This window comes from Petaurus breviceps, unplaced genomic scaffold (genome assembly GCF_028583685.1).
Source record: "Petaurus breviceps papuanus isolate PSGF00001 unplaced genomic scaffold, PetGlider_PUasm1.0 76, whole genome shotgun sequence".
NCBI lineage: Eukaryota > Metazoa > Chordata > Mammalia > Diprotodontia > Petauridae > Petaurus > Petaurus breviceps.
Genome location: NW_027186473.1, coordinates 27,669,039 through 27,690,179, shown reverse-complemented (window position 1 = coordinate 27,690,179; position 21,141 = coordinate 27,669,039). Strand labels below are relative to the sequence as shown.

General features: G+C 38.7%; 1 pseudogene; it reads left to right on the top strand.

Moving 5' to 3' along the window:
• The first annotated feature begins 819 nt into the window (after positions 1–819).
• On the top strand, positions 820–19,705 carry LOC138174923 (UDP-glucuronosyltransferase 2B17-like; annotated as a pseudogene).
• Positions 19,706–21,141: the final 1,436 nt, after the last annotated feature.

The window sequence follows — 21,141 nt, the reverse complement described above, 5'->3', positions numbered from 1 at the left end:
GCCAGCTCACAGTCAGGTGTCCATGAACCCAAGACCTTGTGTACCATAACACTCACTGGAAAGGATATTAGTGGTCTCAAAAGTCCCAAGGATTGGAGAGGTTGAGGAAAATCTTCCAACAGGAGCTCCAGGAGGAGGATCAGCAATTGGACTCCTTCAGGTCCTAATCACAATGAACTCAACAAGACCAGTTGAGGGATGAACTGGTGTCAAAATATGAGGAGACACCCTGTTTTCCAGAACTAAGGCCCAGCAAGCAAGTTGTGCCCTGAGCTTGACATAACAATCTATAACTCTCCTGTTTCTAGCCTGCTCTCTTTAGCTCCAGATGTTCACAGGTTGGAGACCAGTCTGGTCCTGTTGACACTGGAAATTATTGACTCAGTTTTCTCAGCTACTTCTGGGAGGACAAAGCTGGTAAGGTAGCTCATCCTGAAGTCTAATGGCAATGAGGTTTAGGATACATTTCAGAATAAAATCTGTATGCCTTTAAAGAAAGAAAAAGTGTTAATATTTAAATTGTTAATTTAAATAGTGGCATGTAATCTGATATAAGCTATGCATGTACAATCCTATTAAATATAGTCGCACTTTAGTCATCCTCCATTGACACTAAAGCTATGCTGCCTATTGATTCCTTACCTAGTTAAGGCCTCTTTATACTTATTATAAAACCAAAGTTCCACTTTTGGATAAGGAATTTAGAGATATCAGTTAAATTTTAACATTTATATTGATTATTTTGGGAATATAAAGAGGAACTCATGGTGGAAAGAAGCTAGTAGTTGGCACAGTCAGAATAACCATGAGCTCTGAGAAATGGGTTTCAGCTCTCTTGCTGCTGCAGCTCTGTTGTTTAGTTCTGGGTCCTGTGGGAAGGTCCTGGTATGGCCTATGGAGTATAGTCACTGGCTCAATCTAAAGACCATCCTGGATGAGCTCGTACAGAGGGGCCATGAGGTGACTGTGCTGAGACCCTCAGCTACTGCTTTTGTTGATCCTGGTCATTCATCAGGTTTCCATGTTGAGTTTTTCCTGTAGAGACAAATCAAGGGGACTTGGCTTCATTTTTTGAAAAGTTGATCACACTTTGGATTTATGAATTTCAAAAACTTTCAGCATTAGAATATGGTGTAGCCATACAAGAAGTTTAAAAAACAAATGTGTATATAAAAAAAATTTTTTTTCTCTAAATAGTAAAATATAAAAAAAATAAAATTCATCTGCAATTTTTCTCTGGCATAGCAAGAAGCCAGTGCTGGTCAATTACTCCATCTGGATATTCAAAGACAATGAGGATACCTTCACCATTCATGCCCTTTCACTGTGAAATATGCTCCAGTAAAAAAAGAAAAGAAAAGAAAAGGAAATAAAGTTATGTTTTAAAACCTTAGGAAATGAAACCATTCCACAGTCCCTGAAGAAGCCTCTTGATTGGAATGGCAACAAAGAAGGTGAATGTTCAACGTTATTTGGACTGAAGGCTTTTGTGCAGTTAGTTAAATTACCTCCTTTGACACTAAAGTCCATGCTATGTATTAACCTCTTTTCCAATCAGGTTCCTTTTCCCCATCATTAACTATGACTAAGGATTTTGCTTTTTGACAAGTCTTGGCAGATCCCAAATACATTTTAACTTCTTTGTCAATACCTTTCATGATATAAACCATTGAACTTAAGAAGAGGAAGCCAGTGGATCCAAAAAAGCACAAGGAAGAGATCTGAGAAAGTGGGCTGCAGCTCTTTTGCTGCTGCAGCTGTGTTGCTTTGGCTGTGGGTCCTGTGGGAAGATCCTAATGTGGCCTACAGAGTATAGTCACTGGATAAATATGAAGACCATCCTGGATGAGCTGGCACAGAGGGGCCATGAGGTTACTGTCCTGACATCTACAGCTTCCATTCTTGTTGATCCTTCCAAGGCATCTCCTCTCAACTTTGAGATTTATCCTGTGCCATTCACTAAAGAAGATGTTGTTACTTATTTTGACAAATGGATTAAGGAATGTGTGTATGACCTGCCAAGACTCTCACCTTGGGAGTATGCAACAAAGTTGCAAGCTGTGTTTTTTGAAAATTCAAATGTTATAAAGTAGCTTTGTGAGAGTGTTGTTTTGAACAAGAAGCTTATGAAGACATTGAAAGAAGCCAGATATGATGTTGTAGTTTCAGATGCTGTTGGTCCTTGTGGTGAGCTCATAGCTGAGGTCCTTGGAATACCTACTGTCTATTCTCTGCGGTTCACTGTTGGCAATACCTATGAAAAATACTGTGGAGGACTCCCGTCCCCCCTTCCTATGTGCCTGTGGTCTTGACAGAATTGCCTGACAAGATGGCATTCTTGGAGAGGGTGAAAAATATGCTTTTCTTTATTTCTTTTGACTTTTGGTTTCAGCATTTTGATGTGAAGTGTTGGAATCAGTTTTACAGTGATGTGTTAGGTAAGCCTGGGCTTCCTTAATGGTTTACATGTCTGGAGTACATAACCACTCCTCAATTGTTTATACACCTAAAGATAAATGGGCTGATGTTTAAAGTTATGAGGATTCTTTATTTACTTCTTGCTAAAAATAGAATTTGTCTTTAACAATATGACTTAGTTAACTAGGAAATGTAGGTAACTGCTACAACTGATACTTTATGAGCTAAAGTTTCACTCTTTAAAGTTCAATAGCAGATTCATAGAAATAAGATACTTGAGTATCCTTAGGGAGAGGAGGGTTTTTGTTGTTTGTTTTTCCCTTTTAATTTTGATGCTGGATCTTTTTCTGTATTTAGCCTAAGCTGAATTTACAGTGGCCACTCATGAGCCAATGCATTTGCTCATTGGCATAGAAGTCAATCATTTTGAAAATTCTGTGGAGGACTCCCTTTTCCCCTTCCTATTATTCTTAAGTGACAAGAATCACATAAATAAAAACTAGGAGATAAGAACATAAAGGGGAGAGACAAATACATCAGAGTGACAGAACCTGCTGCAACAGAGGGTTGAAAAAGAATGCATCTTGGGGCGGCCAGGAGGTGCAGGGAGTAAGAGCACCAGCCCTGGCGTCAGGAGACCCAGGATCGGCTCTGGCCTCAGATACTTGGCACCCACACAAAATAACTGGCCATGTAACCTTGAGCTAGTTACTTAACCCCAATTGCTTTAAAAAAAAAAAAAGAATGTATCTTGAGATGAATTAGGAAGGCTAAGGCAGGGCTGATTAATGGAAGGTCTTGAATGACATTTGGGAATTATATGTGATCTGACAAGACCCCAGCAGTGTGAGCTACATCTATTTCTATAGAGACTGTAAATATTGATTTAGATCTTGCTCATTTTTCTTACATTTTATGCAATATTCTTAATTTCCATTATCTTAATGAGCAAAAGTGATTATGCATATCACTGACAAAATTTGTTTGGATGAGTTCTTTGCTTTTCTTTTTTCCATGTGAAGTCAATAAGTATTTATTAAACCAGGCACGGTGCTAGGTCTGGGGACACAAAGAAAGGCAAAAGCAAGCTCAGTAGTCAAGGAGCTCACGGTTTAACGGGGAAGACGTGACAGGCAGACGACTGTACACATGCAGGATGGGTTGAACGTAATCTCAGAGAGAGGCGCTAGCATTAAGAAGGATGAGAAAGGCATCTTTTCAGCACCGTGAGACCCTAGAGGTTCAGAGGGCTTCCTAGGACACAGGATCTTCTGTTAAGCTTAGAGCAGGGATTCTTTATTGATCTCCTTTGATATTTTTTTAATGACTGGTTTCCTTTATTAACCTATGTATTTTGTTTTATGCATTTAAAAACATTCTTCTGAGCAGGGATCCACAAAGCATTTCATCAGACTGACAAAGGGGTTCATGACACATCCAATGCTAAGAATCCTTGGCCTAGAAGTTTGAGATGTCCATGACATGTCCTTCTTTCTCTCTCCCTTAGGAAGACCCACTACATTATGTGAAACCATGGGAAAAGCTGAAATGTGGTTGATTCGAACCTACTGGGATTTTGAATTTCCTCATCCATACTTGCCAAATTTTGAGTTTGTTGGAGGACTACGCTGTAAGTCTGCCAAGCCTCTTCCTGAGGTAAACATATCAGGTGAGTTTTCCAAGTTTTAATATACTACAAAGATGTCCTCTTTTCTGTAAACAAAGACAAACAGGGTTAGAGAGATAATGAGCATTCTTAAAAACCTACTATGTGCCAGACACTGCTTACTGCTTTACAAATATTATCTCCTTTTATCCCCAAACTTGGAAGGTAGGAGCCAGTACTGTTCCTATTCTACAGTGGAGGAAAGTAAAGAGGATAGAGGTAAAGTGACTTGCCCAGGGTCACACAGATAGGAAGGTCTGAGATCAAGTTTGAACTCTAGATTTCCTGACTCTAGGCCTAGCCCTCTATCTACATACCACCAAATGCCCAAAGGGCAGTGGGACTGAGCTGGGACTCTGAAGACTCCCAGTCTAGTTCTTAATTTCTCACTATCTCACTGTGTATTTTCAGGCATAGATTTCTGATTTTCTTTGTACTGTGTAAGCATTACAATTATGCAATTATGGAGACATTGAAAATGAAAGTTTAATTCTTCCCTTCTCCTAAATAGAGAAAGGAAAGTTTTGGATTCTAGATGGGGCTCATGTGGACAGACGTGACTTTTTGATTTTTTTTTCATAACAAGGGAGGTTTTAAAGGATGTTGGTGTAGGTGGGAAGTATAAGATTATATAAGAACTATGATGTTTTTGAAAAGCAATAAAGTAAGTATAATAGTCAAGTTTTGAGTGAATAAATCAATCAAATCATCCTTCTCCATTTAAACTGAGATGCCATGCTCTGATACATTTAAATTACCCTCATTCAAATTAAATGATAAGATGCTATACTCTGACATATTTATCAAGTATTTTTTAAGTGTGAGCAAGACCTAACCACCTCCCTACATAAAATTGAAATAATAAAAACAACAACAGCAAAACCAGGCATTTATATAGCCTCTACTATGTGCTAGCATCAGTGCTAAATGCTTTACAAACATTGTCCCATTTGATTTTCACAATACCCCTGGAAGGCAGGTGCTATCACTATCCCCATTTTATAGATGAGGAAACTGAGGCAGATGGGGTTAAATAATTTGCCCAAGGTCACACAGCAAGTGTCTGTGGTTGGATTTGAAGTTGTCTTCCTGATTTCAGGTTTATTGTTCTACCCACTATAACACCTGTTTTGATTGGCTCAGACACTTGGTCACACTCTGTGTGTCTTCTATAAAACCCAAATCCAGTTCAGAAGATAAGACTGGAGTGGTGGCAGAGAGGAGGAAGAACCACATCTGAGGAGTCATCTCTTGAAGAGAAAGAGAATTCCTTGCCTTAGATCTCCTCCTGACCATTTTAGACTAGAGAAGTACTTTGTGATCCTCAGAGGGGCCAAAGGATTTTGGACTTCCCTTCAGTGCCTGGCAGTCCCTAGAACAAGTAATGTCAGTGTCTACATTGAGAGTCAAGAACAGACTTTACAGAGATTGAAGGTTCTACCAACAACTCAGGGGAAAAACCCACAGAAACCTATACTATATTTAAGGGAAACATCTGAATGTTCCAGAAACCCAAAGGATTTCCAGGAACTGTGACCACAGGAGCTCTTTAAGTTTTAGATCACTTTCTCTTGGACTTTAGATTATAAAGCACATGCCTTCATATGAAAAATTGTGAAAGACTTTGAATATCAAAATACATAACTTTCATTTTATTTTAGAGGAACTAGGAAGCCACTATTTCAATAGGATAATAACAGTCAAATCTCTGTTTTAGGAATATCACTTCCTTTTGTGGAAAATGGATTAATTAGAGAGGAGGGAAACTAGAAAATGGAAGTTAGTAAGTAGGTAAGATAGAAGATGATAAGGATCTAACTAGATTGTTGGATCTTTGAGAGAAGGGGGACAGATAGAAAATGTGATATAAAGCTAGAATTGAGGAGATTGGCAAGTAATTGAGAATGGGTGGGTGAGGGACAGTGAGAAATCAAGGCAAAGGGGAAGTTGTGCAAAGTAGCATATGCCCCAACTAACTTAGATTTTTTTAAAAAAGACATACAAAAGAAATCGGGGTGCAGGGAGCAGGTAATAGGATAATAGGGAAGTATAAAAGGACAGCATAACATGTGGGATAATATCAGAAGTACTAAAACTCAGAATGAATTGAAGTTACCCAGAATTCTAAGAGTTAACAAAAAGAGATAGAACTACTGCTTGAAGTGCATAGGACAATGATGACTGACCAAAGAGAGGAGAAAAGTGCTTATTTTTAATTTGCTCTTATTTTCTCTGCCAAGAAGAATGATCTATGAAGTTTCCAAAAGCACAAAACAAATGATTTACCCAGGGTAACATGGTTAGGAAATATCAAAGGCAGCACTTAAGCTGAAGGCTTAATTCTTTAAGTGGCTTTTCCTGCTATATTCTTTTTACTGTGCCATGCTGAAATGAAAGTCACCATAACGAGTTTTGAATTCTGCCTGTGAGAAATCTTCACGTTCATGGAGACTCTCCACCATGGTTCTGACAATACTCTATTTGTTTGACTCTGCCACTCCCTCAGGACCCTATAAACATGGCCTTTTGGCCTTGCCTGAGGGAGAACCATATGCTATATATAGAATGGGTATACATAGAATATCTCCAACGATAAATTATCTTAAATGTAATGCAAACCAGAAAGAGCAAAGACAGTTAATACACTAATCACTGGTGACTTTCAACTCCTGGCCACTTTGTATAATTAAGGAATATATACAGTGAAACTATGAAACAAGGTTAATTTACTGGGTCACAAATTAACTTTAGTCTCCCTCCTCTATAGCAGGAGGTTTTTAATTTTGGGGGGAGGGAGGTTAACAAGCTTACCCCAATCAGTCAAACATACATCCTCCACCCAGTTCAGGGGAAAGAGGTCAGCACCCCGAACTCCAGAACACACAGACAGAACCATCAAGACAGAAACAGATCAAGTAGACAGACCCCCAAACTGTCCAACCACCACATCCACACCCAACCACCATCTGGGCTTCACCATCTGGGTTTTTCAAAGCCGGGGGGCCCTGGACAACGGCCCCCCAGAATCCATATCAAATCACAGAACACCTCCTAAAGTGGGCCCCAAAACAAAGCCACACATCAGGGCCTACATAGCCCTCTCCTGGCTCAGAGAATGCAACAACCCCACTGACCCACCGGCCAATCAAGAAGTATCCACCGAAAAACAAGCCTCTCACCCCAGGTTCCGGGCGCACTCCAGCCCAGGGGCAGGGAAGATCTTCAAATCTACACACCTATTACATTCAGCCCCAAGATCTTTCATGCCCATAGCATAGTCAATTTACTTTTGAATTAGCACCAAACATCTCTTAGGTCACATATTGGAGTTACAGAACTAAAGTTACCAAAGTAGCCACTGGGCCTTAGTACATTGCATTACCACTTCAATTCAAAACAAGAGTGCAAATAAAGTTCTCGTGGGCAGAGGGGGGGTGTTCTTCCCTTCACACAGCTCCAGCCCCTGCTTCCAAGTACAGGGGGCTATGCAACAAAACCAACAAGGTGGGGTCCCTGGGGATCCAAGGCACTTCATCCTACCCACCATAGTCACAAGTCCATCCTCCCCCTGGGTCCCAAACTGTGGGATGCAGCCAGGAAACACATTCAGTGCCCCTGCTTTGCTGCTCAGTTCTTATCTTTTCCTGTGGCTGAATTCCGAACTCCTGGGTTCCTTCTCCTCCCGCAGGCGGCAGCCGCTCCTGGCTTCTGCCCAGGTCCCAATGCAGGCAGCTCACCATTCCTGCTCTCAGCTCAGCGAAGTCTGCATGCAGGCCATTCTTCTCTCCTGCTCCACGGCTCCACAGAATCACACCTACCACAACTGGGAAACAAACAATTATCCCAGTCCCCATACTTTCCTTTTACTCTGCAGATCCTGTTCGTGACACCATTTTGTAGCGGCAAGCACCCCAAGCACCCTCAGGGTGGCTGCCCATACAGGTTCTCAGATCAAATCAACATCTGGGTTTCAACATCTGAGTTTCTCAAAGCTGGGGGGCTCTGGACAACGGCTTCCCAGAATCCATATCAAATCACAGAATGCTTCTCAAAGTGAGCCCCAGGTTTTTAATTTTTAAAACATATTTTTAAGAGATCAAAAATCTATCTTCTCTCTCACCTAAATTCCCCCCTTATAAAAAGAAAAACAAATCCCTTGTAACAAATATGCAGTCAAGCAAAACAAATCCCTCACTTTGGCTGTGTTAGAAAACTATATTTTTCAATCTATACCCAGAGTCTACCATATCCATGTCAGGAGGTTGGTAGTATGTCTAATCTCTTATCCTCTGGAATCCTGATTGGTCATTGCATTGATCAGAATACTTTGCCTTTACAAGGTTGTTGTTATAGCATAAATTGTTTTCCTGACTCACTTTATTCTGCTACAATTCTTATAAGCCTTCCCAAGTTTCTTTGAAATGAACCTCTTCATTTCTTATATAACAATAACATTTCCTTATTTACACATATATGCATAATTTGTTCACCCATTCCCCAATTTATGGGTACCCCCTTTATTTGCAGTTATTTGCAGAAAAGTGTTATATAGGAGGGGTTATTAGCTGGTTTTGTTGTTGCAAGTCCTTTTGGCAGCCTGGTGAAGCCACAGTATCCACTCTCCAAATAATGTTTTTAAATATATAAAATGCATATATACATAAAATAAAATACATATAAAAATACATAGAGTTGCAAAGAAACCAATTCTATTGAAATACAGTTATTAGCTGTGTGTTGTGATACATGCCATTAATCTCTGCTATACGGAAAGCTGAAGTCTACTGGGTCTCCTGAGTTCCATAATTCTTGGTGTCCATAATAAGTCTAATACCAATATGGCGGAGCCACTAGGCTGCCTAAGGAAGGGCAAATTGGTCCAGGCTAGAAATAAAAAATGTCAACACTCTCATGCCCATCAGTAGTGAGACTGGCCTATCAGGGACCATTGTACTTTTAACCTGAGCAAGATAGGTAGAACTAATCTCTTTCTCTGTATATATGGTTATCAAAACATATTTTAAAATACAAATCCATAGACCCTAGGTTAAACCCCCTGCTTTGTAACCGCATCTTGTTTTTAATTTTATTGTGATTGCTTTTTAAAAGTAACAGTGTTAGTTGTGAGTCAGTAATTGTGTGAGTGTATACATTAGTTTCAAGAATTCAGTTCAAGTTTTACCTCTCCATGCAGTACTTCTTATTCCCTCTAACCAGAAATAATTTCTCCCTTCTTAGATTTCTGATAGTCTTGTTTATAATTCCCCTTATTTTTTGTGCTGTTGTTCTCCATCTGATAGATAATAAATTTCTTCTTTTCAGGAAATGGAAAAATTTGTCCAGAGCTCTGGGGAACATGGTATTGTGGTATTTTCTCTTGGGTCAATGGTCAAAAACCTAACTGAGGAAAAGAGTAACCCAATTGCTGCAGCTCTGGCCCAGATTCCACAGAAGGTAAGAAAAAGGAAACAAACCTCTCCTGCTGCCTTGGTCTATTTGAAATTTGGAAAGAGGGTCTGCTTAGCAAGATTTTCTAAAAAAAAAATTCAGGTGGAATCTTATAATAGAGCTTATTTCTAGTAGAGTAAGTTCTCAAATATTTTCTTAAGTATTAAACCTCAGGAAAACACTGTGGGGCATTAGATTATTTATCAAATTTAGCTCTTGTTCTGCTGTTGCAAAGGATTATTAAAGGTTAAAAAAATAGGAACTGAGCCCCACTAGCTGATTTAGAATACTTGTCACCTTCCTGCCTGAGCAGCATTTCTGCAAGGATCCTGGACAAAAATCCAAGGATTTTTAACTTGCAGAACCTAGAATCAAAATGGGGTTGAAAAAGGAGATGTTAAAAGTAGGAGATGATCATGGAAAAATGGTCTAGATCACTAAGATCCCTCAGATAAGCATACCTTATCCACACATATCATGGGATCTCAGGATCAAGGTGTAACTGGGCTCAGATCGGTCTCAGGCTTTTCTAAGCAGAGGCTTCTGCCCTTGTGTTTCTTCTCACTGGCAGGGTCCAGTAATTTGCATATTGGCTAATGTACTCATCCTCTAATGTTGGCATCACCACAATTCAGTCTTTCAACAGTATAATATAGAATAGCTTTGGGAATTATTAAAATATAGGTTTTAGAGTTTTTAGACTTGAAATATTTCTCCTGCTTTTAATATGTACAAAAGTAAAGGTAAGTGTCCCTGAGTGTTGGGATAAGTTCTTTCCCAGGTTTGGTCATATAGATAATCATTTCAACATTTCAACTGTTCTTGAATATCTTTTCCTTTTGTCTTCTCCCCACTCATATCTTGTCAAATATCAGCCTTCAATTAGTCTCATTATTTTTTTCCTCTGCTCCTACTCATGTGATTCTGAATAATGCTGGGGGAATTCACACAACCATTCTGCCTGGGGACATGATAAATTCATGTTATCTTAATTCAAATGGGCTTCCATTACAGCAAGTCAACTCTCCTAATTCCCACTTCCTCCCTAATTGGTTCTAGTCTCATTGCCCACAGAAAGTATTACAGATCTTCTTTTCTTTCCTGGAACCTCCCATGCCTCTCTATTCACATGACCACCTTCTTATTTCAGGTGCTATTGTAATGGACACCGAGATATAATAGGACAGCTAGGCCAATTATAATTTGATAGGAGTGTTTATTAACCGGCTGGAACTGCCTCTCAGACTGAAAGACAGTAGTGAGCTTTCTGTTAGACATAATTTTATAGACAATGTGATTGCTGGCAACAGAATATGTTTCTAAAGGGTTAGAATTGTTTCCATTGAAGCAGAGCTTTCTCAGTATTATTCTATTAAGACAAATCATTCCCAGTATTATTTCAGTTCAAGCAAAACATTCTCAGTATTATTCTTATTGAAACAAAGCCTTAGTATTATTTCTACTGAAGCAAAACAGACCTGAATCCATGGGAATCTGTGGCATGTTTTTAGCAACACAGGTGAAACATTTCTTTACTATTGGAGCCTATTAAGTGGTTTCCAAGGAACCCAGTAGGGGTCCTCTCTAGCAGGTTTAAGGAGGCTCTAGTGTATAATTTCTGGTGGGCACGTCACTATCACCTTTCTCTTACAGTACTGCTCTAGTCTCCTAATTAGTTTCTCTCCCTCACATCTCTGCTCCCTCCACTCTTTCTTACACACACACAAAAGCTGCCAAACATGATTTTCCTTAATCATAAACCTGACCTTATAATTCCTTTTATTATTAAATTCCATTGGCTCCCTATCATCTGTAGAATGAAATATAAATTTGTTTAGCTTTTAAAGCCCTTCAAATCTACCTCTATCCCACAGGCTACAATCCAGCCAAACTGGTCTTTTCTCTGCTCCTAACATATAAGACTCCATCTCCTATTTCTATTCCTTTGCATTGGCTCTCCTTCAAGCCTAGAATCCTCTGATTCCTCACTCCCTCCTCACTGAGCCCCTTTTCTTCCTTCCAGAAACAATTCAGGTACCACATTCTATGTTATCCCCCATTGCCCTCCATTGTGCTCCCTTCCTAACTACCTTTTTATTTATTTGTATTTATTCTATTTATAGTAATTCAGTACATGTTTATGATCTTGTTTTTTCACCTACCCCAATAAAATGAAGAATTCTTAGGAATAAGGATGGTTTTATTCTTTTGATTTGTATATCTAGCTCAGTATCTGTCATATAAAAGCTATGTTCAATTAATGCTTGTTGATTAATTGGTATTTACACTTTAATTTGTTAATGGATTTGTGATGTCCTCAGTGTGACCACTCTATCCACTGGTGCAAATCATGGCCCTTTCAGGATTTCTTATCTCTGAGATTTCTGTCCATCTCTTCTCATTTCTATAGATAATCTCCTCCCTACATTGCAAGGGCTTTCTTCTTGTTACTTTTCCTGGCATAAATCTAAGATGTTGTGATAATACTTTACATTTGTGCCAAATACTTCCTTCTAACAGTGTTCTTAGAAACTGTTTACCTTTACTGAAAACAGTATAAAATTTCCTTAACTTTTGCATGACTCTGTGCCATTCCAAGAGCTTTCCTATGTGTAATGTCATGCCAGAGAACTGCACCACACATGGGTCCTACTGAACAGGTAATATAATACGCAAGTGAGGTTAGGTGGCTTGCCTAGGTCAAAGTGAGCCAGTATTTGCTGAAAACTTTGGCTCATGAGCCTCACTTAGCCCAGGAAGTATGTCATATAAAATTTTTTTTCAATGTGTCAATTCATTTTGTTGATTTTTCCCCCCTCTTCTTTTTCTTAAAAATTTTTATTTTTTTTATAAGAAATTGCTTTATGAAAGTCAGAGGGAAAAGATTATGGGGAAAAATGTGGGCAATGCAAAAAAATCTTTTTTTTAATTTCTACAAATGCAAGGTATTAGAATAAATCATCATCACTTCTATTAATGTTTTAGCTACCGAGTCTTTCTTTTTTTTTTTTTTAAGCAATTGGGGTTAAGTAACTTGCTCAAGGTTACACGACCAGTTATTTCTGGGTGTGGTGCTAAGGATCTAAACCCAGATTTGATCCCCAGGTCATCCTGACACTGGAGCCAGTGCCCTTACTTGCTGAGCCACCTGGACACCCCTAAGCAATTGGGGTTAAGTAACTTGCTCAAGGTTACATGGCCAGGTGTTTCTGGGTGGGTGCTAAGTGTCTGAGCCCAGATTTGATCCCCAGGTCATCCTGACACTGGAGCCAGTGCTCTTACTCACTGTGCTACCTGGCCACCCCGACCAAGACTTTCTAAGACAATGATGGAATGGAAAAGCATTTGGAACTAAATATTGTTCTGCCGTAATAAAAATGGTTCATGTGCTCTTTTCATAATTATTTCATTGTTATCTGTTGATTTTATATCATTTTATTCCCAAATATATTCCTTCTTCTTCCCTTCTCAGTGATCTGTGCCTGTCAACAATGATTAAAAAAGAAAAAGTAGCTTAGCAAAACCAATCAACACATCAACTACATCTCACATTATAAATGTCTCTGTATCTCTATTTCTTACTATCTATCCATTTATGAAGGCTTCATAGACCTTAAAATAGAAACATGGATCTGAGAGAGTAACCTGGACATGTCTTAAAAAAAAAACAACTTTATCAATGGAATGAACCTGTTGACTCAGTATGCTCATCTTTAAAATGAGGATGCCTCCAGCTCTAACATTCCAAGGATCTGTGACCATTTGTGGTAACGAACAAAGCAGCTGAACATATATTCTATGACAAAAGCCTCAAAGGAGCTATCCCAATATTTTTGGTGTTATAGAATGTCCCCTGCTCAAAATATTAGCTCCCTATTGCCTCTAAGATAAAACACAGCCTCTTCAGATTCAGACCCAGCCTTTAAAGCTCTTCACAATTTAGGTCCAACTTAACTTTTCCAGCATTACTTTATATTGACCACTGGGAAGTACTGACCTTTTAGATTTCCATTGTAATAGAATTCAACTGAGTGGGGAATTGCTGAATAGACTACTTTCTCCAGTGTCAGCTACCTTCCATCTGACCTTGCCTTCTCAATTCCCTCTTTTCAAGCTCAGTCCCTGGAGGCAATATGGTAGGCAAAATAGTAGGAAAGAGTCAGTATAGTAGGAAAGAGTCCTGCATTCCGATTCAAATTACCTGAGTTTTAATCATGGCTTTGCCACTTAGTACTTGAGTGATCTTAAGAATTTGGCCCTCGTTTGCTTCATCATTAAAACCAAGAATCACCTACCCAGAAAAACTGAGTATAATATTTCAGGGGAAAATATGGCTATTCAATGAAACAGAGGACTTTCAAGCCTTCTTGATGAAAAAACCAGAGTTGAATAGAAAATTTGACTTTCAAATATGAGAAGCAAGAGAAGCATGAGAAGGTAAACAGGGAAAAGAAATCATAAGGAACTTATCAAAGTTGAACTACTTACATTCATACAAGGTAAAACTATAATTGTAACTCATGAGACTTTTCTCAGTTTGAGGATAGTTGATGGGAATATGTGTGTATATATGTATACATACACATATATGTTTATAAAGGAAGGTATATGTGCATATAAATACATATGTGAGTGTGTGTATATATGTGTACATGTTTGGATAGACAGAGGGCACAGGATCAGTTGAATAGGAAGGGATGATATCTAAAAAAATAAAATTAAGAGGTGAGAGAGGAATATAATGAGAGGACATAGGGAGAGATAGAATAGGGTAAATTATGTCATATAAAAGAGGCAAGAGAAAACTGTTACAATGGAGGGGAAGAAGAGGAAGGCAAAAGGGAATGGTTCAACCTTACTCTCATTGAATTTGGCTTAGGAAGGGTATAACATACACACAAAATTGGGTATCTTACCCTATAGGAAAGTAGGGGGAAAGGGTATAAGAGGGGAGATGATAGAAGAGAGGACAGATTGTGGGGAGGGGAGGGTAGTTAGAAGAACACACTTTTGAAAAGGGACAGGGTCAAAGTAAAAAATAGAATAAGTGGGGGGGGCAGAATAGGATGGAGGGAAATATAATCATTCTTCCACAATATATCTCCTGTGGAAACGTTTTACGTAACTACACAAGTATAACCTATATTGGATTGCTTTTCCTCACAGTAGGGGTGGGTAACAAGGGAAGAAGGGAAAGAATTTAGAAATCAAAGTTTTAAAATATTAATATATATGTATATATATGTATGTATGTATATATATATATATATATTACATAAAACTGGGAAATGAGTTATACAGACACTGGGGTATAGAAAGCCATCTTGCCCCTCTAGAAAGTCAGAGCAGGGATGTGGGAGGTTTTAAGAGAGGGTAGGTTAGGGGAAAGGGTATTCAGTAGAATCACTATTTCAGGGTGCAACATAGGGAAAAGACATGAAAAAAGTTTGTTACTCAAAATTTTGTGGGAATGAACATTGAAAACTAAAAATCAACAAATTAAACAAAAAAAAGAGACCTTGAGAGAAAAGGTAATGTATAACAGATTTGGAATTTGGGAGATATAGGTTCAAATTTGGTCTCTGACACTTATTAGTTTGGCATCTTTGGACTAGTGACTTACCACTATGAGCCTTAAGCAATTTTATAGCTAAGCAATAAAAAAGGTCATTATCATAGGTCTTTGATTCTGTATCTAGGTTAATTCAAGGACAGTGCATTGACTTAAGGGGTTATGAAAAAATTCTGAATGAATTAAGCTACATATTCATTCTTGATCAAAGTTATCAGTGATACCTAAAAAGCCCTAAGTACTCTAAAAGAATTGAAATAGTTGATCAGGCCAACAGAAGATAGAAAATTAAATACAAAGCAGATATAAAACTCAGCTAGCCTTTCCAAGGGATTTTCCTTCCTCTTACTATTGAAGGGGAAAGAGATTCTTGTCTTTCTGAAAGCAGATAATTTAAATGATGACAATTATAGGAATTTACTGAATTACTAATCCATCACTAGGTCTATTCCTAGTCTCAGATTCCACCACACTAAAGGCAGCAAGGTACAATGGAAAGTATGTTGGATTTGGGGTTAAAGGATCTGGGACCAAATCCTGTTTTCCTAACAAACTAAATTTTGACATTCATAAGTCATGTAAGTTTTTTGGGTCAAAAAACTTCTTCATATATAAAATAAGAGAGAGTTGAACTACGTGAGTTCTGAGATCCCTTCCAGTGATCCTATGGGCATGTCAAAATGGTAGAACATTTTTGGTAAAGAGTTAAAGAAACTTTAACTTGTTTTGGGGTTTTTTTTTTCAGCAAGTGGGGTTAAGCTCAAGGTTACATGGCCAATTATTTTTGTGTGGGTGCCAATTGTCTGAGACCAGAACTGATCCTGGGTCTCCCGACACCAGGGCCATCGCTCTTACTCACTGCACCACCTGGCCACCCCTGTTATGGAATTTTTAAATATGTGATAACTATAATTAAATATAGCTGGTTTCCTTTGTAATAGTTTGTCTGATATTTTATTCTTTTAAAACATGATTCTGCTAAGTAGGCCATAGGTTGAACTAGAGTGCCAAGGGATCCAAGACAAAAAAAAATGATTAAGAATCTTTATAGGGTCAGTTAGGTGGTGCAGTAAATAGAGTACCTTCCCTGGAGTCAGGAGGACCTGAGTTCAAATCTGGTTCAAATCAGACATTTAACCCTTATTAACCATGTGACCTAGGGCAAGTCACAACCCCAATTGCCTTGCCCTTCCCCCTCCAAAAAGCAAAAAAAAAAAAAAAAAGGAAGAAGGTCTATAATAACAGGTTCAGTTCTTTCTAGAAAAATTACTCTAAGGATAAAGTCTATGAATTCTTTCAACATTTTCAGTTATCTCAAGTTGCAGGGTAGGGGGGAAGATAAATTATGAGAGGTTCACAACAAAAAGAGAAGGAAGAGATCTGGTAAAGTTTCAACTTCGGTCCTTACTTAGGTTTGAAATAACACTAAGAATTAAGTTCACTAAAGTGAGACGAAGTTGAAAGTGACCTGCTTTGTGTGTTGTTGTGTTAATCAGAGAAATAGAGGGGAGTGGGTTTCCATAGGAATGGTCTATCAAGGAAATCCCTGAAAAGGAAGTACCATGGTTTGGGAGCTCTCCTGAAAAAGAGGCCTCTCTTCTCTAGCTGCCTCTGTGCACATTCTTTAAATACTAAATAAAGGTGCAATATAAGATTTTTTTGTGGTCCACCTTCAGTTCCTTTGCTTACTAATTATAACTATAGCCAGAAATCAACATGAAGACACCACTTCATGTTCTTTCCTAACATATTCAAAGTTCCAAAGTGATCCCATTTTTAGGCCAATTTGTTACATTAATAGCACTGCCTCAATGACTTACACTGTGCACTCCTTCTATTTCTAAATCCATTGTAACTTAATTATACTGATCTCTTTTCTTTCCATTTCTGCCCTAGGTCACCCCAAAACCAAGGCTTTTATCACTCATGGGGGAACCAATGGGATCTATGAAGCTATCTATCATGGAATTCCCATGGTAGGTGTGCCCATGTTTGCAGATCAGCCTGATAACATCGCTCACATGAAGGCGAAGGGAGCAGCTGTTGAAGTGGACTTTCATAAGATGACAGCTGCAGAGATGCTTAACGCTTTGAAGACAGTCATCAACAATCCCTTGTGAGTATCCTAATTCACTGCTTTCTTACCACTGATAACCGTACCTACCAGTACTGGGAACTGGGAGAGTGAAGCAAACATCTGGAGTCACAGGACCAGTTTGGATCCTAGTAGAATACTCAGCCTGGAATCACGAGTTCAAAGCTGGTCTCAGATATTTACTAGCAGTGTGACCCTGGACATGTAACTTCACCCTCTTTGCCTCAGTTTCCTCATCTGTAAAATGATCTGGAGAAGGAAATGGCAAACTACTCCAGTATCTTTGCCAAGAAAACCCCAAATGGGGTCACAAAGAGTGGGACATGACTGAAATGACTGAACAACAACCTGTGTAACATTAGGACCAATCATTTCACCTCTCTTAGGAGGCTGGATTTGATGCCTCTCAGATTTGGAGGGGACCCTAAATGTATGATCCTACAATCCTACAAATTAAATGTAACATTTTCAAAGAATTTATTTTCTTCTACTCTTCTTACTTTTCTGTTTTTTCTCTTTTTCTTTTTTGAGACTGTCTCCCTATCTTGCTCAGGCCAGAAGTATAGTGGCCACTCAAGGATCAACCCCACTTCTAATTAGCATGCAAATTTGACACAATCTAATTCTACCCTCATGCAGTTCTTCCCTTCTTAAACAGCTTAGTGGTGCCCTGTTCCTAAGGACTTACCATACTGATGCTTACCAATCCATAAAAGCCCCAGACTGAACTGTCTTCTGGATTGAGTTTTTGATATGTCACAAAGGTGCTAAGCACCTGAGACATGCATGGCACTCACCATTTTACTCCTTGGATGTGATTGGCTTCCTATTTGCTTATGTGGCAACTGTTGTCTTCATAGTCCCTAAATGCTGCCTGTTTTACTGCCATACGTTGGGTAAAGCAGGAAAGAAACAAAAGAGGGCACAATTTCCTCGAATATTTAATGCATATTGGCTTTAACCCTTTTGTAGCTCAGAATTCCCAGACTCCAATGATCCCCCACCCTAAGCCTCTGCAGTAGCAGGGACTAAAGATGTGTCCTACTGTGCCTGGCTTCAAAGAGCTTATTTTCAATGAAGTAAGATGATATCTGAAAGGCAGCTATCACATTTGGCCACCTATTTCCCTTTACATCATGCTACTGAATCTCTCTATAAGATGAAGGGTTTGGCAAATGGAATTAATTAAAATCATGCTGGGTCTTAAATTTCTTTAAAACTACCTTTTGGAACAAAGGTTTCCAAATGTAATAGCTACTTCAGTACTTCAGGGAAGCAATGACCTTATTGTCTCTTTAAAAGTGAAACTCACAACATTGGCAACTTCTCAGCCTATTTACTAGTCATATCTTTCCATACACATCATCCCCAGACCATCTACTCAACCCAATGGAAGAGTCCTATTAAGTTTTCTGACATTTTTGTGGATACTAGTGCAGGGCTGAAGCTGTTCTTCTGCTTTCTGACCTTCTTAACCCTCATAATGGTTCCCAAGTGTTTAGAAAAGGAGATTGGGCAATTCTATGCCCGTGATCATTTTCTAAATATAATTCATAAAACAGATGCCCTAGGAGGAAAAAAAAAAAACTTCATCAGTAAATACCAAGAATCCTATTTTCTGTTTTGCAACATTTGATGAAAGAGAATAAATTCTTTCAGTTTCAGACAGAAAGTCCTATAGCTCACAGTTCAACTACCTTATTTCTTTTTAATAAAGGATAACTATGTGGCTGGATTAGAAAGATGCTCAGTGGCCTTGACCAGCTCCAAATACGATTATCTGCTCGGTGTCCCTTTTGTAGATATTCTAAGAGGGAAAAAGTCACTTACTCTCTTCTGCTTTGTGTATGTGTTTCCATTTCAGATACAAAGAGAATGCTATGAGATTATCAAGAATTCACCATGACCAAGCCGTGAAACCCCTAGACAGAGCTGTCTTCTGGATTGTTTGTGATGCGTCACAAAGGTGCTAAGCACCTGAGACTTGCTGCCCATGACTTTACCTGGTACCAGTAACTTTCCTTGGACATAATTAGCTTCCTACTTGCCTGCGTGGCAACTGTTGTCTTCATAGTCTTCAAAAGCTGCTTGTTTTGCTGCCAGAAGTTGGGGAAAACAGGAAAGAAACAAAAGAGGGCATAATTTCCTCTGATACCGAAGGCTGAGGAGGGGGGATTTAAGAGGTGAGAAAGGAGCCTGGAAGATCTCCACCTTAGTATAATTTAGTCTAGTGCTATGAGATTCGAAACAAATTCCTCTTTTTCCCAATTCAACAATATTTATGTAACTATTATTAGTTAAAGCATTGTAGATAAGTCCTGAAGGAAATGGAAATATAAGTAAGATAGTTCTTGTCCTTCATGAGTTCACAACCAGTTTAGAAAGATAAGACATGTACGCAAATAATCAGAGTGGCAATTATACCAAAAGAAGCACTTTTAGAGTTTTTCTTTTCATTCTCTAGTTTGTGATATTAAATATTTTCCCAGGTAGATTAGGAAAACAATAATACCACTGGAAAATAACATTGAGGTACAGGATTAATAAAAACAATTCAAGTGGAATTATTCTTCAGTCTTCCATTTGAGCTTGGTTGCCTGACTACTTCCCTTTGATCTTCTATCTGTCCTTTCCACATGCACCATTGTTATTTCACACCCTAGAATATAATTTCCAAGAATCATTCCAGCACCTTTTAATCTTAATCTATATGTATAACTTGCCCCAAATGGTTTCTGACCATTGCTTGATGCTCTAGGACTGATAACACAGAGATCTGACCTCTGCTACAAACTTTGCTGAGTGACAATGAGACTTCATGTCTTTGGGGCTCAGTTTCCTCATTTGCAAACTGAAAAAGGAGTGGAGGTGGTTTGATAAGATGATCTCAAAGTTCCTTCCAGCTCTAAAACTGGAAGTGGTCAATAGACCCAGAGTTCAGTGCTGAAACTTCGATTCAGTGAGTATCTATGACATAGCTGTGTCAGAGCTGTGGAGATGCAAAGTTGCTCATGCTTGAAAATTACTGAAGAGTAATTTTAACAACCAAAGTCCTCATATTGTACTTAAAATGTTTACCTTATTCTATGACATCAAAGTAAATGATCGAGAAGTCTTAACTCCATGTTTAGACCCAAAGGTCTGTTGTCTTTGCAATATGCTCCTGAATCTCATCCTTCACTGATGCAAATAGGACCAGAATCTTAAGCCCAGCAAGCCTTGGTATTTTTTGGTTTGAGGATACCCAGAATGCTGCAGAGGTTTTTCTGGGTTCCTTGGGAAGCTTAGTCATTGTCAGGAGCTTGTACTAAGGCAGGACATAACAGCACTTTGTCCTCCTTTTGCTATCAAACATCTCCTTGCAGTATGTGCCTTAGCCTTGAAGACTCACAATGGCTCATGCCCATTTTCTACTGACCAAATTGCTGTTCACATGTGGCCTGAAGCATCCTTGATCTGTGCATCAGCCCTTTGGTTCAGATTCCCCTGTTCAAAGCTCATTGTTATCTTCTTTCTAAAGAAGTAGTGGGATTTTCATTTGTCATAGCAGGAAATATGCTTTGGTTTATCTATCTGAAAAGAAGGAATACTCCCACTTACAGATCTTGTCTGAAAAGTGAGGGACTTGGAGATTGTCAAGTACAGATGACTAGAAAATAAACATAATTCCACCTAATTGTAAACTGTTTGAGCTTGCCTTTCCCTTCCCTGATATCATCTCCTGTTTTGTCCTGTTAAAAAAGGATTACTTAAAAGTTTTCTTCCACATTTCATTTTGACTAGTAATATCTAAATTTAGAGCAAAGTAAAATTATTCCTATGTCTTATAAGAAGAATTACACAGAATGCTTTTCTGTTCTCAGTAACAAAGATTATCTCTCATATACTAATGGGGAAAGTGGGGATATCTTAGAGTAGAGGAAACTATAAAGGAATACTGAA